This window comes from Benincasa hispida, chromosome 1, assembly GCF_009727055.1.
Source record: "Benincasa hispida cultivar B227 chromosome 1, ASM972705v1, whole genome shotgun sequence".
Classification (NCBI taxonomy): domain Eukaryota; kingdom Viridiplantae; phylum Streptophyta; class Magnoliopsida; order Cucurbitales; family Cucurbitaceae; genus Benincasa; species Benincasa hispida.
The window spans coordinates 4,805,292-4,818,710 of NC_052349.1; positions in this window are offsets into that span (position 1 = coordinate 4,805,292).

The following is a 13,419-nucleotide window of genomic DNA, read 5'->3' on the forward strand; positions in this document are numbered from 1 at the left end:
CCATGCTATGAGAAAGATACAAAAACCAAAGAAAGGAAGAAAAAGAACAGGTTAAGCGCACGGTATGGTCTATGAGTCCAAAACAAGTGGGTTGGATGTGTGGTGAAGGTGAAGCTATGTAAGTAGAAGTTGAAGGTAAGAGGTGGTGAAAGGGTGGTGGAATGCGATGGTACTTCAGAAACAAGCATGAACGCATACCTTGGGAGTATAAAAAAGATGATGTTGACATTTCACCTACCACGCCATTAGTAGCAAAGATTCAGAGTAGGTCCATCGCACCGTTAGTGACAGAGATTCAGAGTTGAACCATCAATGCTGTCGGCGATTGAGCTCTATAAATAGAGCCTTAGAGCCCAAATTCAAAGCATTCGAGCTTCTGCCTTAAGGCAGATCCTTGTGATCACAGATGAGAGCATGAGAAGACATTCTTTGAGAGTTCTTCATTCCTTCACCCATTTCGAGTGACGATCGGAGCTTTGCTGAAGATAGATCTTGAGAGAGACTACTCCACCGCCCATTCATGACACCACTGGCAGCCTTGACACACATCTGATGGAAGTAAGAGATTGCCTACATCTAGCCCTCCATCTCTCTTCTATCTCTATATTGTATTTACATTTTGGCTTAAGATATTAATACATTTTGTAATCAATGCATCTCTTTATTGCCTTCGACTCTATCTTCATTAATTTCTTCTTTATCATCACTTACTTTCACTACAACAAACTAAGTAAGATTGCAAGAGTATCACATACTCAATCATGCGGAATAGACATATGAAGCATGTAGCAAACCACCGAGAGGTGTGCGTTGCACAAGTATAGTGAGTAAATTCTCTTTGCTTAGTGTGAGGCTGTAGCAATGCTTGTCTATGAGCTAATCAGTGGCGACTAACTATCCGAAAGAGTAAGTAGTGGAACTCACTAAGCAAAGTAAGCAGTGTTCCTAGAGATAGGAATAATCTTATGTTCAACCATGCTTTATGTGATCATCTTGTCTTATAAGTGCATCATTCATCATTTGGACATACTTGGAAGAGTAGTTTAAAGACCAAATCTAGGCTTGGGAGAGTCAGATTGGATCGCATAAGCAAGAGTAGAAGCTTAGGAATAAGTTCTATTTGCTATTTACACAGTGCATGCGCCCTAGAAATAGAATGTGGTGGTATGCGGACACCTTCTTGTCTTATGCGTGTTAGATCACATAAGCAAGAATAGAGACTTAGACATAAGCCTTATCGATATTTTCGCATATGTATCGCATGCATCCTAGAAATAGGAATCGTATATTTGTGTATAGCATGATCGCATAACTTGTGCTGGCTGGGGTTACCCTTGCGATCAAGCTTAATGATGAGGTGAAGTTATCCCCTCCACTATTTTATCTATTTTTTCACGCATCTTATTACGAGTTAACAGTTGCCGTGTCTCTGCCAACTCTCATAGTCATACTTCCATTACTTAATCTGTTTAGTTAGGAGTAAAAGTAGCATATAGTCCTTTAACTTCATTATTGTTTTATTCTTCGCCACAAACTCATCACTTTGCAACATTTAGTTACAAGTCCCTGAGTTCGACCTCGGATCACCCCAAGAAACTTGCGATCTCATTATACTTGGCGAGAGAGCAAGAAAACTTGTGACTGGAATGCATGGTCATCGCATATATTCTTAAACGCATATTGCATATTTCTTAGTCCAACGCATGACCATCAACGTATTGAGAACAAACGCATATCATAAGATGAACGCATATTTACTCTCCATTTTCCACCTATCACTAACAATGGGACCTTATAGACCTATAGATTGAACCTCAAATGATACAAAATTAATTAACTAAACTCTTTAATTAAATTAATCAACCTTCATTAACTGTCGTTCACTTCACTAAAGACCGACAACTGTACTCTTCACACTATAGATATAATTATATGTCCATTGGATATAACCAATCAATAGTGCGCTGACCCTTCACAAATTACTCGCAAGTACAGCTGGGTCAAAATTATCGTTTGACCCTTGTAGTCACATCTAACTCCTTAAGTACCACCGATCCCTCTAATGAAAAATTAGTCATAGTCCAATTATAACCGTACCCCTCTCGGGCTAGGAGAGGGTGTGGCACCACATTGTTCAAGACTCGAAATCAGCCCTTAAGTGAGCAATTTATCTACTTACCTTATCGATCAGGAAGGAGCGAGGAGTTATAAAATAAATAGATACTACCATGGAGGCGGTATCTTAGGACATTTGGCGCCAACAATCGATGCATAAGGGATCCATCTCATCTCCTCAACCTCTTGAGGTGTCTTAGACATTATTCCTTAGACAAGACAATTCCATGCCTGAAAGTTAAAAAACGTCTCTTGGAATTCTACATCGAATATTTGATAAGCGTCTTGTTAATGTACGATGCCTGAGACAAGGCCAATGTTTTGTTCTTACGATGCCTGAAGATCTAGATCCCTATAATAAATTGCACCTTTCCCAAATATTTCATTTGGAATTGGGCCATTAACCACTGTTTAATATCAATAAGTAGACCTACATCATTCCTAATGAGTAGATATCGTCCACGTACAACACTAAGAAAGCTACTGAACTGTTGATGATTTTCGTATAAACACAAAAACATTCTAATCAAAGCCATAAGAATTTATCGTAGTATCAAATCTTATATTCCAAGATTGAGAAGTCTGTTTCAGTTCATAAATGGACCAATCAAGCTTACAAACCTTTTGCTCTTGACATTGAGAAATGAATCCTTCTAGTTGTTGCATATAGATGGTCTCCTCAAGATTTCCATTCAGAAAAGCAGTCTTGACGCCCATTTCTCAAATCTCATAGTCATAATATGTGGCAATGGACAAGAGTATCCAAATAGGCTTTAATATGGCAAAAGATGAGAAAGTTTCCTCATAGTCAACTTCCTCAACCTGGGTATAACTCTTTGCCACCAGTCTAGCCTTAAAGATCTGTACCTTACCATCAACACTCATTTTTCTCTTGTAGATCCACTTGCAACCTATAGGTTTGACGCCATCAAGTTGATCTACAAGATCCCAAACTAAATTGAAATACTAGACTTCATTTCGAGATCCATAATTTTAATCCATTCATCTGTGTCCACATCTTTCATTTCCTGTTTATAGATAATGGATCCTCAACACTGCCACTATAAACGATGGTCAAGGTTTTTGTTAATCCATATAACGAATAGGTGGGTTCACAACCTTTCTACTACGTTGAGGCTCCTTCAATGGTTGAGGTGGAGGTGTACAACTAGATGAACCGACATCAATAACTCTTGTTGATGTACTAGGCTCCTTAACAACTCTTATTGAAGTTTCAGTAGTTTCCTTGGAAAGTTCACTTAACACAAGTTTACTGCGTGGCTTATGCTCTCTAGTGTGGTCCTTTTTTAAAACTGTAGCATTTGTTGACACAAATAATTTATTATCTTTAGGATCATAGAAGTAACCACCCCTCATTCCCTTGTGATAACCTACAAATAGGCATAATTTTGAACAAGGTTCCAATTTCTTAGGATTTTTCTCAATCACGTGTGCTGGACAACCCCAAATCCTGAAATGGCGTAAACTACCTTTACGACCATTTCATAATTTTCAAGGTATTTTAGAAACACACTTTGATGGAATATAGTTCAAAATATAAGTTGCAATCTGAAGGAAATCAGACATGAGGATTTCCATGAGCAGCGGAAGGATCGTTCCAAATTCCATTCATATTTGAACATAAGCAATTACTATCAAGAAACGAAAACATACAGGCTATGCACAAAACGAATTACAGCATGCTTTACATAAACTCAACGGAAAAAAGAATTCACATACCTTTGAAGACTAATCTTCAATCTCCCTTGATCACGAACACTCGTTCAACCAGCAAGACAACAATCACGAACGCTCGAACACTTCGACCGCAACGCAACACATTCACAGTAACCATGAACACAGCGAACTCCAAGACCACAAACACAGCGAACGACCTCCAACGACCTCAACTATGTTGAGTTGAGTACAACACCACCACAATGGCTACCTTGGTAATCTCGGTGTAAGAATCCAGAAGTGTGGGCTCTGTGTGGACTTGGTTAGAGGACGAGATTAGAGGAAGAACAATCGTGTAAACGATTGAGCAAGTGGGAGATGACAAGGTCTACCGTATAGACGATGCCCAATCGTTTGACAAATGCTATGTGATCGTTTAGCTGAGCGAACTATCGTGTAGAGTCACTCCACGATCGTCTAGTCTCTCTTCAGCTATCATTTAGTGAATCTCATTCACTTGACAGTCAATCGTGAGAACTTGCCTAGAATGGTAATTCTCACAACTACTAAATTTAGGAAAAAAATTTCCTTTTATCTCACAGTTACCATGAAACCACCAATAACCTCCCACTCAATTGGTTATTAGAGAAAAAGAGATAATTATCCAATAACTAATATAATTATAAATATACATGATAACCAACTTACCATAATATATTTATAACCTATAGTTTTAATATTTCATCTCATGAAACATATAAACCATAGTTCTTTCTCTATTCCATGACTCTTAATGTAAATCTCATTTACATTAATCATCCACTTGATGTATCTCATACACCATACCGATCATATCGTATATAATCGAATTACCTCTTGTCAATTTAAACATTTCAAATCAACACCAAGAACCGATCCTCAACTTGAATCCATTGAACTACCAAGGGGACCTTATGGACCTGTAGCTCGAAGCTCCAACGATACGTGAATAACTGACTAAACTCTTTAGTCACGGGATCTACCATTTGTTAACTGCCAGACACTCCACTAAATACCAATAGCTGAACTATCCTTACTACAGATATATTATGTGTCCATCTTAACCAATCAACAATGCGACAACCCTTCACAGATCGCTCCTAGGTATAACTCAGCCAATAACCGTTATGCCTCAGTAGTTACATCTAACTCCTTAAGTACCATTGATCTCTCTAATGAACATAAATCATAGTCCTATTATGACTGAGTTCTCTCTTCTAAAGAGAAGTCGTGGCCACTAGGTTTAAGCCCCAGAATCAGCCCTTAAGGGAGCAATCTTTCTACTTATCCCTGCTTCGGGAAATGAGTAAATTTCATCTTGTGTACTGAGTTCCTAGCTCCCAAATCAGACAAGTCCCCAAAAAGGTAGGCATGTTGAGTTGGCAATCTGGCCACTCTCACCCATACTAATCAAAGGACCGTCCTCAAAGGCAAGAGTTCCCAAAACACTCAAGATTGAGGTTGTGTCACCTATAGTCATTTAGGTGAGATGTAAGTATTTAGTATCAATAGCATTATATACAGAGTCTAGTCATCTCGTGGTCTGGTCTTATACAAACTCTTTGTATAGGATACCTCCGCTCGCACGTCTCCACATGAATGGTCAGGATCTACCATCTATAGTAGTTTACAACACTTGTAAACCTCTACAAAGCGGGCTATATCCATAGTGTCACCAGGATCAAGTGTCCTATCTTAATCCTTATACTACAGACCTATTTAGGTTATCACTTAAGGCATGATCCACTTGTATATCACATATACATGCTTAAGTTTACATAAGATAACCATGGAGCTTTGTTTATTGGATATGAGTAAATGTCAGAATGAAATAACAGTTATTTTATCCATAAAACAATGTATATCATTACAAACAATGAGACTCGGGGAGAATTAGGACACCAATCTCAACACTCTTTGTATAGGGTACCCCCGCTCGCATGTCTCCACATAAATGGTTAAGATCTACCATCTGTAGTAGTTCACAACACTTGCAAACCTTTACAAAGCGGGTCGTATCCACAGTGTCACGAGGATCAGGTATCCCTCCTCAATCTTTATACTACAGATCTATTTAGGTTATCACTTAAGGCATGATCCACTGGTATATCTCATATACGTGCTTAAGTTTACATACGATAATCATGAAGCTTTGTTTATTGGATATGAGTAAATGCCATATAAAATAACTCTTATTTTATTCATAACAATATGTACAAATTACAAACTACGAGACTCCAGGAGAATTAGGACACCAATCCCAACACAATCTATACTGCATAACCCCAAAACGAATCAGGTAAATGAGCATAACTTATCATAGATCGAACCATGTCCAACAAGGTTCTATTTCTTTGATACATTATTCTGCTGAGGTGTACCAGGTACTCAGAGTTGGGATTTTTGGAAATGGTGTCCTAAATCTCATTGTAATTTTGTAGCTTGTAAAGTCTGTATAAATATATTGTTATTAATAAAATAAGTATCATTTTATAAGCATATACTCAATCCAATAAACTAAGATCCGAGGTTATTTTATATAATTTAAACAAGTATGTAGAGACATAAAGATGGATCTTGTTTAAATGATAACCTAAATGGTCTGTAGTAGATGGATAAGGTTGGGTACCTTATCCTGGTGACACTACAGGTACGGTCCACTTTGTAGGTGTTACAAGTGTTGTAAAGTGCTACAAATGAATTGATCCTGATCATTCACGTGGAGACATGCAAGTGGGGGTATCCTATACAAAGAGTTTGTATAAGATTGGACCACAAAATGACTAATCTCTTTATATAACACTGTTTATAATAGAGACTTACATTTCACTAGGATGACCATAGGTGACATAACCTGAATCTTGAGTGAGTTCTGAACTCTTGCTTATGAAGGTGGTCATTTGATTTGTATGGGTGAGAGTGGCTAGATTGCCAACTCAACAAGCCTACCATTTTGGGGATTCGTCTGATTGGGGAGTTGGGAACTCAGCTATCCAAGACAGAATTCACTCCTTTCCCAATGCAGGGGCAATAGATAAATTGCTCCCTTAAGGGCTGATTTTGGGTCTTAAACATAATGGCCACACCCTCTCCTGGCCCGAGAGGACTTGGTCATAGCGGGATCATGACTTATTGTTCATCAGAGAAATCAGTGGTACTTAAGGAGTTAGATGTAACTATAGGGGCAAAACGGTATTTTGGTCCAGTTGTACTTACGAGAAAATTGTGAAGGGTCATCGTACTGTTGATTGGTTATATCCAATGGACACATATAATTTATCTGTAGTGCGAAGAGGGCAGTTGTCGGTCTTTAATAGAGTGACCGACAGTTAACGGATGTCAGGTAATTTAATTTAAGAGTTTAATTAATTATCCAAGTATCGTTGGAGCTTCAATCTACAAGTTCATAAGGTCCCCACTGTAGCTCAACATGGATTTAATCTTTGGATTGATTTGAAGTGTTCAAATTGATTGAGGGAATTAATTATATATGATATAATTAATTATAATGTATTTGATACATTATGAGAGAAATTTGAGATTCATGTAATTAAATATAAATATGATTTATATTGAGAGGAATAAAATATTTGGATATAATCTAAATATTATTTATATGAATGAGATTCGTATAAATGGATTTAATGTGATTTATATTAAATATCACTTATAGTTAAGAGAGAATAAAAACAATATTTTATGTTATATTTGATGCAATCTACAACTATAAACTATATGTTATATTTGATATAACATATAGTGTATATATAATAAAGTAGTTATTATATATTTGTTATTAATTTATTTGAAATTGATAAAAGGGAAGGAGTTATAACTCCCTCCCCAAATTCTCTCCAAATAACTAACAAGTGATAAAGGTGTGTGTGGATGAGATTCATCCAGTTCCAAGAGAATTCATACAGAGTAAGACTCTCTAAGAAAAACTCCTCTCTAATTCTCTCCTTCTCCTTCCCTCTACTAAGGATTCAAGCAAAGCCCACAACTCCTGCTTGAATTCTATAATCCCAAAAGAGAATACTGAGGGTTCTCGATTGGTAGTGTCCGTGCGAGAAGAAGAAGATCAAAGAGTAAGGTGTTTCGTTCGTGATTGTTCGAGGGATTCGTGAAGAAAGGTTCTTCGAAGGTGATTGCAAAAGCATGTTGTAATTTATTATTAAATGCATATCTAGTGTATGTTTGTTGTAACTTTTGTATTCAATAATTAATGGAATTTGGACGATCCACTTCCGCTCATAGATCTCTTGTAAACGAGTTCTTTTAAGGATACGATTCCACGTTCTATCAAATAGTCCTGGAATATTAAATCCATATAATCTCCATCTCAATCAATTTGAAGTGTCTTAATTATTTTACCTAATGTATTCTCAACCTCAGCCTTATACTCAATGAAATTTTGAAGAGCTTCAGACTTATGCTATATTAGGTAAACATACGCATATCTAGAATAATCATCTATAAAAGTGATAAAATATTCAAATTCTCATCTCGCATTAACGTTCATAGAACCATAGAGGTTCAAATGTACAAGTTTCAAGGATTCTTTGGCTCTATGACCTTTTTCAGTAAAACGGTCTTTTAGTCATTTTTCCTTCAAAGCATGACTCACATATCCGTAAATAATTTTTTTCTAACTCACTTAGAAGTCCATTCTCAACCAACCTCTCGATCCTATTGAGATTTATGTGACCTAATCTTAGGTGCCAAAGTTGGGTATTTTCTTTAGGTTAAAATTTTTGTCTTTTATTTTGAGTTATCGTAGTTTTGAACATTTTAGTATTAAGAAGGGCCTTAGATGCTAAAGACTTTTGCACATAAAGATTACTTTCTAAGTTGCAGAACAAATAAAAACATCGTTCTTGTAAACAAACACTTTATGTACATTAAAGTTAAGAGAATAGTTCTGTTCAAGTAAACATTTTACAAAAATAAGGAACTACATATACATTATCCAATAATAAATCATTATGTAAAAGTAATCAGAGGTCTCCCACTGCCTCAATCGAGATGACTTGCCCAATTCCAACCCACATAGTCATCTTGCCAGTCTTGAGCTGCTGTCAGGAACTAATTCCTTGAAAAGAAGAACAAACATGATTAGTGGCGCATGAATTAATTATCTAGGTAGAATCATCGTTTTTCACTAAACAAGTTTCTAGAATTAGCAAATCACATTTACCTTGTTTGATTTTCCTCTTTTCCGTCAAATACTTAGGCATGGTTCTATTTTCAGTATCCCTTTTGGTTGCAATGGAAGTAAATTCCTTTGGCAACCTTGGCTTTCTTGCCGCTCTGGGCTGCAACAGGGTTAACTTTCCCTTTATCTTCTTTCTTCTTCTTCCACTTTTTGGTGTTGGAAGAAGAAGGTACAAACTTTGTTCCAGAGGTCGAACCTCTGTGGAACTTCTTTGAGGAAGTGACAACATTTGCCTCTCGCTTTTGTTTCTTGACTTTCATCAAGAACTGATAAGTCTGTAATTCATTAAGAAAGGTGGTCAGGTTGTAGTCTAGCTTGTTCATAATAGCGTTACTAAGAAACTGGAGGAAACTTTCAGGTAGAGTCTCCAGAATGAAGCTAACCTAACTGATTTCATTGATGATAGACCCATCCATCTCAGCCATGTTAAAGTGAACCGTTATGTTTAGAACATGTTCTCGAACAGAGGCCCCTTCTTTCATACGGGCACGAAAGATGTATTTTAAAGCATCATGTTGGAGTTGTGTGGACTGTTGTCCAAACATCTCCCTTAACGAATGCATGATATTGCATGCAGTGATCACAGTTTTGTGCTTCTTGTCTATGACTTCTGTTGATTATTTTATTTAGGAACGGATTGCTTTATTTATTTATATTAAGGACAGATGGGGTTGTACATGAATACATGCCTTTAACATGGCTTATGTGTTTGCACCCATGCGTCTGAGGTCATGCGTCAGAATGAAGATGCGTTAAGCTAATATGCAATGACCACACGTTCCTATCATAAGTTTTCTTGCGCTCGCGCCAAGTATAACACAAACTCAAGTTTCTCGGGTAATCCGAGGTCGAACACAGGAACTTGTCACTCAATAATTCTTGTGAAGTAATACATTTGAGGCGATGAAAAGAAAAATAAAAAGAATTTTAATGGATGTACACACTATTCCTACTCCTAACTAAACAAATTGAGTAATAGAAAACTTGCAATGAGAATAAGTAGAGACACAATAACCTTTTAACGCATAGTAATTTTTATCATCTTAAATCGTCCGAGTAATCCCAACTCATTGCACTAACGCGTCGCACACCTCTCGGTGGTCAGCTGCATGACTATATCTCTATAGTGCATGGTTGCATCGAGCATAAAATTATGCCTATCTCTAAGAACAATGCGAACTTTGCTTTAGTGCGTTCCATCTTTTACCTTCTCAGGCAGTTAGACGCAGTTATTTAACTTATAGACAAGCAATGCAACATCCCAAAGACAGGCATTGCTACAGCTTTTCACCAAGCAAAGAGGATTAACTCACTATACTCACACACGCACACCTCTCGATGGGTTGCTTCATGCGTCCTATCTCTAGGCTACACGATTAAGCATGCAATTGTCTTTGATAAATAAACGCTGAAGATAAACTATGATAGAGATGAAGATGACGAAGAAGACGAAAATGAAGAAGTTAAGATTTGCATTGATCACAAATTATCTTAATAACTTAAGCTAAAATGTAATACAACATAGAGATTAGAAGAGAAAGGAAGGACTCTGCGTCAAGGCTACCGGTGGTGCCATGGTTGAATGGTGGAGATATCTCTCTCGAGCTTTATCTCCGGCGAATGCTCCGATCGTCACTCGGTCTAAGTTGTGGAGATGAAGAATTCTCACTGAAAATCTCTTTCAAGCTCTCATCTGTGATCACAAACCTCTTCCTTGAGGCAGAAATTCGGATGTCTTAAAATGAAGGTCCCAAGGGCTATTTATAGAGTTTGGACGCCGACAGCTATAATGATGATGGTATGGCTCACTGCTACTTTTGTCGCGGTATGGCCATTGTCACATCGCCTTATCTTCCAAGATATGCGCCCGAGCTTGATTCAGCTGAAGTTATCAACGCGTTCTACCCATCTTGCGATCTTCTATTATGGCTATCACTCCTTGGCCGCAACCTCCATTTGGTCACCGCAATTCCCATGTGTTGGATGCATGTGATTACCGCAACTTCCATGCGTTGGATGCATGTGATTACCGCAACTTCCATGCGTTAGATGCATGTGATTACCGTAACTTCCATGCGTTAAACGCATATGATTACCGCAACTTCCATGCGTTGGACGCATGTGATTACTGTCTGCGATTGCTTAGCTCATGCGTTTGTCTTTGTGATCGCCTGGCTTCAGCACATGCGTTTGTCCGCGGTAGCTTATTTCAAACGCATGCATTTGATTTCTGCGATAGCTACAAAAATAGACACTTTGGCATGGAGTAACGCATAATATTGGGGTCAATGAGGATTTAGGTGCTAATTGACGCAAAACTCAATTTTCTACTTATTAGCTCTCATGATTCTAAATAAAAGGCTTATAATAACTGGCATTGTCTGGCCAGTTTATCACCCGCCCGCCCGCCCCTCCAAACTTAGAATCATGCTTGTCCTCAAGCATGCGTTATACTCAAGAAATTCTTAACTCGCCTTCCTGCGTCTCTTTGCGATGACCATCTTCTCAGAATGTAATTTACTCGTGCCTCTAACTATGGACGCAGTGCTCTCCTCTACTTCAGCTGCTTCTCCAAAGAGATCTTTTCTAAGTTAAATTCGGCAAGCCTTTGCTCAAAATTTTTTTATTCATTCTCCGCAACTTTGCGTTCAGCTCATGAGAATGTGTTCGTTCAAAACAATTCAAGTTTATGCGTTTATTTAATCTAACGCGACGTTGAATCTGGTTACACTCTTCGTTTTGGCTTACCCTCATGTGTGTTATGAGGGCATCCAACTTCTGTTGCATTCTATATTCAACTCAACTCATGTCTTGCTTAATTTGGCTTACGCCAGACAGAGGAATTGCGCTTATGCGTTGATCCTAGTAACTTACCTTCGTTTTGGTTTGCCCCCACGGGTGTCATGCGGACATCCAACTACGGGTAAGTTCCTTTCACAATTAAACTCTTGTCAACATGGGTTTCCCCATTGTGTTGGTAGTGGAGTTGTTATTTTCAATTTTTTTATGAAAATGATCGCAATGTGATAAATGCAATTCTCCGAGTCCGCTGCCACCCCTCAAAATTTAGAGGGTGGCAGCATTCTCACTGCAAGCTAAAAACAAACTCAATAGGAATGTGATAACAAATGTTTGAGCAAGGGTTTGCACACAATAAAAATATAGACTTTCACACTTTGAAGAAGCTATTAAAAGTAAGGGATGCCTTGCGATACTAATTAGAGGATGCGGTGAATTATTTATACCATTATAGATGCATCGCAAAGAACCGTAGTCAGACAAGGAGAATTCCAAAAGGATAATGCATAAAAGATAACAAGAAAAGAATCTTAGGATACCGAGGTTTCCAAGTGGTAGTGTCGTTTGGGATTCCAAGGGATTCACCAATGAAGAAAAGTCTTCAAAGGTAGGTTTTCTAAACCTAACTCTATCTCAAGCGTCGTATATTGACAAAATACTTGTCAAGTATTCGATGTAGAACTCCAAGAGGGGCTTATTGCCTTTCAGACACGGAGTTGTATTGTCTAAGGAACAATGTCCTAAGATACCTCAAGAGGTTGAAGAAATGAGACAAATCCCCTACACATCGGCTGTTGGTAGCCTGATGTATGCGATGTTATGTACAAGACCTAACATCTACTATGCGGTAAGGATAGTCAATAAATATTAGTCTAATCCAGGATTCAATCATTGGATCGCTGTTAAGAATATCCTCAAGTATCTACATAGAACGAGGGACTACATGCTTGTGTATGGTTCTAAGGATCTAATCATTACTGGATACACGACTTTGATTTTCAGGATAAGGATTCTAGGAAATTCACATCAAGATCAGTTTTTACTCTTAACGGAGGGGCAGTAGTCTGGAGAAACACCAAGCAAGGGTGCATCGCTGACTCCACCATGAAAGATGAGTATGTAGTAGCTTGTGAAGCTACTAAAGAAGCTGTTTGGCTCAGGAAATTCTTGACTGATCTGGAAGTCGTTCTAGAAATGTCAAAGCCCATCACACTTTATTGTGATAATAGTGGTGCTATGGCTAATTCTCGAGAGCCTAAGATTCACAAGGGAGAAATTTATCTACTTACCCCGATCAGATTATTTTATCATGTGTTATCATGCATTTAATTAAGTTTCATGATGCTTTATGGAAAAGTTTAAACATGTGTTCGAATGAGATTCTATAACATGTGTTAAAAGGTATATCTCTATTTCAAAGTGCTCAAAAGAGTTTCTTAATTAAACTTTAAAGCATTAGTTGTTATAAGTTTCAAAAATGTTTTGAGCATAAAAGGTTGTTCATAAAATGTCACACATTGGGCTTCCCAACTTACATTTTCCAAATGTTTTGTTCCCCCCCCCCCCCCCCCCCC